Below are 6098 nucleotides of genomic sequence, written 5' to 3'. Positions count from 1 at the left end.
TCCTGTCTTCTCCCCAACCAAACAACAGACAAATAGAAACTTTGCTGTCTGGATTGGCATTCAGAGCCTCCTTTCACCTGCTTTATACACTGTTCTGTGTCTGCTAACTCCTCTACTTGAATTTCCTCTTCCAGTAGAGGAGGCCCGTTAACTTGCCATGAATGTCTGTTTCCCCTACTAAGAGTTGGCCTGTCATTTCCCTGGCTCCTGCTTACCTTGTTCTCCTCTCCCCTTCAACTTTCCATTGTGATTGCTGGAAACCTGGGTTTAAGTCCTGGTTCAGCCACTTTCCGGCTGTAGGACTTTGGGCAAGTTACTTATCTTCCTGCACCTCAATTTTCTCATCTGTAAAATAGGGGAAAATGTAGTACCTCCCTCCTACGGTTATTGTGAGGATTTAATAAGATAATGTGTATAAAATGCCTAGCTTGTAAAAGGTGACTTCGAAGTGTTAATTACTACTGGGTTTTTTTTTGGTTTTTTTGTTTGTTTGTTGTTTCTTATTAAGAAACAAGGTCTTGCTCTTTCATATAGGCTGGCACGATCACAGCTTACTGAAGCCTCAAACTCCTGGGCTTAAGCAATCCCCCTGACTAAGCGTCCTGAGCATCTAGGACTATGGGTGTCACACCACCATGCCTAGCTAATTTTTTTTTTCTTCTGTAGAGATATGGCCTCACTATGTCACCCAGGCTGGCTTGCCTCCAACTCCTAGCCTCAAGTAATCTTCCTGCCTTGGCCTCCCAAAGTGCTGGAATTGTAGGTATGAGCCACTGCACCCAGCCAACTACTGCTGTTGTTAAGATTATTTTCCTTAATATTATTGTGGCATAGTTTTATTTAAAAAAATCCTACCATATGAACCAGAAGACTTGGATTTTATTTCTTTTTCAAAAACTACTTTTAATATTGGTAAAATTGCCTGCTCTTTCTGGACTACCATCTGTAATCTAATTAATTTTTAAAATAATTTTGTGTTTATTTCTTCCTTTGGTTTTCCCTAACATGCGTTTATGCTATTCATGTGACAGTTGTCTACCTTGTATTATCAATGATAGTTTTTCATATATGTGCCCTGTCTCCCTACCCAGCTGGTATGGGTTGAGGCTATGTAATGCGTTCTTAGCACTAAGCATGACTCATAGAAGATCTGCAATAATAAAAGGGAGTTTTTAGGTTCTTGATGTAGGCAGGCACTTTGCATTTCTGATGTCATTCAATATTCATGACAAGCTTGTGAGGTTGGTGCTATTATTATCTCCATCTTACAGATGAAGACACTGAGGCTTATGTACATTTAAGGAACTTATCCAAGGTCATTCAGCTCGAGACAAACCATGTCTTGCCTCTGCCACCATGAGCTCAATGATGCAACCAGAGGCAAGGTTCGAACCTCTCTGGTCTGACTTCAGAACTTAACCTACTCAGCTTCTCTGCTATTTATTCTCCTTTGTGCTGCCTTCTTCAATAAAGGTTTCTTGTTGATGGTGAATGCCTTCACCCTTTTTGCCCTTCAGGCTTGTGTAGTTGTTTTGAATGGAGTGGAAGAATCTGCAAATGTAAAGAGTACCTGAGTCTGCAGCATGGTGATAACAAATAAACAATAGAAAGGAGGGTGCAGGGTGTGCCATCCTTCATTGTTGTTGCCAAGTCCTCTGTGCTGCTCAGAGTGACTTCTGGATAAGTGGCAGGTCCATTTGGTGCAAACACAATTTGCTGTATTTCAAAAATAGCTATTTCTGGCAATACCGTTGGTGTTAAACTCTCTGTTATGCCAAGGTAAAAAAAAAAGAAGAGGGATAGCGCCTTAACTGGGCAATTTTCTGAAAGTATAGTGCAATTATCAAGAGTAAAGAAAAGGGAGAAAAGAGAAGCAGAGTGGACCATATTCATGGTTTAGCATTCTGCCAAAAGTGAGACTCTCATCCCTCTCCTAAAACACAGACGTGCACACACACATGCGCACACACACACACATACCACTTGCACCACACTTGCATCCAAACTTGCTTCTCTGGATGACCTTTGTCAAGTTGCTTAACATCTCCAAGTCTCATTTGCATCTGTGCAATGAGAGTAATAATACCTTCTTCACTAGGTAGTTGCAAGGTTTTAGTGAGTACATTAGCACAGTGCATGGTTCGTGGTTAGGAATGAATAAATGCTGCATATTAAAAATAAAACCTCAGAAGCATTTGTGGCAGAAGACTTCAGCTCTTGATATATAAAGAAACCTAGAAAAGTTGTTGGTTTGGAAGGCCAGATATAGTGGCTCACACCTATAATCCCAGCATTTTGGGAGGCTGAGGTGGGCAGATCACTTGAGGTCAGGAGTTCGAGACCAGCCTGGCCAACATGGTGAAACCCCATTTCTACTAAAAATACAAAAATTAGCTGGGCGTGGTGGTGCGTGCCTGTAATCTCAGCTACTCAGAAAGCTGAGGCAGGAGACTCGCTTGAACGTGGGAGGCAGAGGTTGCAGTGAACCAAGATTGCACCAGTGCACCCCAGCCTGGGTGACAGAGTGAGACTCCGTCTCAAACAACAACAACAGCAAAGAAAAGCTATTGGATTGGAGCTGCTAACTTATCTTATTTCTGCCTCTTATAATGCCCTGTTACTGTGCTCCAAGCTCTTGGGGCTGACCTGAGCCTCCATCAGTCTGAAGCAGTTTAGCTTTCACTTCCATTATCTTGTCCTTTCTTGGTCTCAGTTTAATGATGAAGTGGAAAAACTTCCAAGATGGGGGAACCTGGAACATTCTTGCTTCCTAAGGAAAATAGTGCAGAGAATATAGTGGATAGTTTTTAATGCAAATCTCCTCTCCATCTCCTCTAAATTGAAAAATGATTTTTTATGAATTGCTCTTTTATTCCTTGCTTCCATGGACAAATTTTCTAAATCGTAATAAACACCCAATTAACATACCAACAAATCTAAAACTAAATGTAAACAGCTCAGATCTGAATATACATTTCAGCATTTCCTGTGTTGTATATATAAACAGAGTGAAAGATATTGCATATGCAAACCTAATGATTAGTCAGTAATAAAGTATAAATTCAGATATTATAAAGTAGAATTTTTCAATTAAGCTTTAAAATCTTTTTGCCAACAACATTACTTCTTTTTTATCTCTTTGATCTGCTTTTGATTTCCAGATTAGATTTGGTGTGGATAGATCTTTAAGGAAATCACAAAACTCTGAAAAGCTTCCATTTTGCATTGAACAGAACCGTTTCCTGATGTAGGGTTTTGTGGAAACATCATATGATTCCAGGGTCAAATCTGACAATCACTGACTATTTTAGCTCAAAACAGTATCTTCATTGAAATTTGTATATAAATTAATGTAACAAAATATCTCCAGAAAATATCTGTAAAATTAAGGGTCAAACTAGATGATTTAAAAAATTGTAGTGATTTCCAGAGTGTTAAGGGAAACATTAACAGTGAAAAACAATGATTGACCAATTGGTGTGTGGTCATGTTAAATACTTCCATATAATGTATTTCAACAGCACTAGGAAGCAGCCATTTTATTTTCTGTGTATACAATTTATTGTTTCATGCATAAGGTCACTGAGGTACTGAGAGGTAAGCAGCTTATCAAAAGGCCATCCATCTAGCAAGCAGCAGAAATTCCAGCCCACCTTTGTTGTCTCCAAAGCTATGCAAGGAAATGCTACCAGGTTTTTGCTACATTTCTATCAACCTTAATAAAGTAGGAGAACATTTTATTTTCCTGTCAGAGGACAGTTTTCTAGGGTTGAGTCTGCAGTTATCCAATTATGGCAAGAAAATGTGCCTCTTTATCTCTCTCTCTCTCTTTTTTTTTTTTTTTTTTGGTTGGGGGACAGGGTCTCACTCTATCACCCAGGCTGGAGTGCAGTGATAATCATAGCTCACTGGAGCCTGGACCTCCCAGGTTCAAGTGGTCCTCTTGCCTCCACCTCCTGAATAGCTGGGACCACAGGCATGCGCCATCATGCCTGGCTAATTTTTTAATTTTTTGTCTCACTATGTTGCCCAGGCTGATCTCAAGCTCCTGAGCTCAAGCAGTCCTCCCACCTCAGCCTCCCAAACTACTGGGATTACAGGCATGAGCCAGTGCCCCCGGCCAACATGCCTTTTCTCTTACTACTGTGGTACTTTCCCAGCTTCTCATTTACTAGAGTCACCTCCATGTTACCAGATGCATTTTTTCCTTACCAGAGGATGGTATTATTGATCCAGAAAGGCCGTTAACTCCTTCACAGAGACTCAGTTCTGTATCTGCCAGAAAGTCAGTTCCTTTCTTCTTTTCTTTTGGAGGCATCTATGCCATGGTAGCCCTAAGTCTCTGGTGTACAGGTGGAAGGATCATAATCCTCTGGGAGGAGAGTTTTCGTTTCTCTGGACAACCTGTGGTTAAGGTGACAGCAGCTTATAAGACACAGTTGGGAGGAGAGAAAGGCAGTGCAGGAGCAACCTCCTCTCATAGGTCAGTGCCAAACAATGGCTAAGCCCCAGTGCATTAACAGATTATTTTCATTCATAGAGCTGAAGACAAAGAGATCTACCCTGGTGCAGTGGACTTTATCAGAGCCTCTCAACATTGTTATCGAGCAGCCGAAGACATTGGCATGCTTGATTATTGTGACTTAACTGGATCTGGCCTGGCAAACCTACCAAAGTAGTATAGCCAAAAAAGCATATCAGAACCCTCAACTCACTGATTAATGAAGATTATGAGAAAACCTCCAAACTCCTGGCTTTTATTGAGCATCTACTGTGTGCCTGGCTGCTCCTGGATATCTGTTCTGATGCTATCTCACTCGGAAATTATCTTAAGACAATGTTGCTGAAGGGTGTGAACATAAACATTGCCTGTCTGTGCCCTTGTGGATGTTAGTTGCTGGCAACAGGAATTGGGTTTCACAAAGTTTATGCCCAAGTGTTGCTTGTTGGTGACAGTGATGGTAGCAGTGGTCAGACACTGGCATTTTTCACTTTAAGAGTTCATTGGTACCCCGTATAACACCCAGAGGACAGTATCTCTTATGGGCTCATATATGAAGAGAGCTTCCTGGTCTTTTAACAAATGAAGGCTAAGTCCAGGGTGGTAGACTGAATAAAGGCCCTCCCTGCTAAAGATATCTGCATACTAAACTTTAGAACCTGTGACTACATTTCTTTAAATAGGAAAAAGGACATTACAGATTTGATTACCTTAAGGACCTTGAAATAGGGTGATTATCCAGAACATCTGAGTGGGTCTAATATAAGCACGAGGGTCTTTATAAGAGAAAGGCAGGAAGGTTAGTCAGTGAAGATGACATGGTAACTCTGTGCTGCTGGTTTGAAGGTGCAGGGAAAGGCCACCAGCCAGGGTATGCAGATGACTTCTAGACGTTTGAAAAGGCAAGGAAATACATTCTCTTCTTGGAGCTTCAGAATAAATACAAGCTTGCTGGCACCTTGATTTTAGCTTAGTGAAACCGATGGCAGGATCCTGACTTTCAGAACTGTAAGATGATAAACTCATGTGGTTTTAAGCGATTAAGTTTGTGGTAATTTATTACAGCAGCAATAGAAAATGAATACTCTCAGAGACTGTACACATCCTGACCACTGCTGGATGTCTGCCATGCACACAGTAGAAGCTCAACAGCTATTAAAGTAATGGCCTGTTTAAAAGCAGGTATTCCCCCTTCCCAGGTGTGAAACCTTCAGACTGTTAGATTGTTGAGGCTGGATGAGTCTTTGAAAGTACACAGACCAATCTTTTCATTTTACTAATAAGAAGGCCCCAAGAGGAGAGGTGATTTGATGGGATACACAGCAGGTTGCTGGCAGAACTGGAACCCAGGTCTTTTGACTCCAGATCTGTGAAAGGAAAACAAAAACTTGGGACCTCAATTCATTATGCCAAAAGAAAAAAAATTAAGCTGAAGGCTGAGTCATACAAGAAGCTGACTTTCTTTTTGCTCCTACTGACAAAATGTTACCTATCTGCACAGGTAGCTACTTAGGTAAAGTGCTGATTTACTGAGTATGAGATGAATATATAATTGACTATTCACCTACCTGCTCCTTTTCTCTTGTAACATGTGGAT

This window comes from Pongo abelii, chromosome 10, assembly GCF_028885655.2.
Source record: "Pongo abelii isolate AG06213 chromosome 10, NHGRI_mPonAbe1-v2.0_pri, whole genome shotgun sequence".
Lineage (NCBI taxonomy): Eukaryota > Metazoa > Chordata > Mammalia > Primates > Hominidae > Pongo > Pongo abelii.
Note: the sequence above shows the minus strand (reverse complement) of the source record.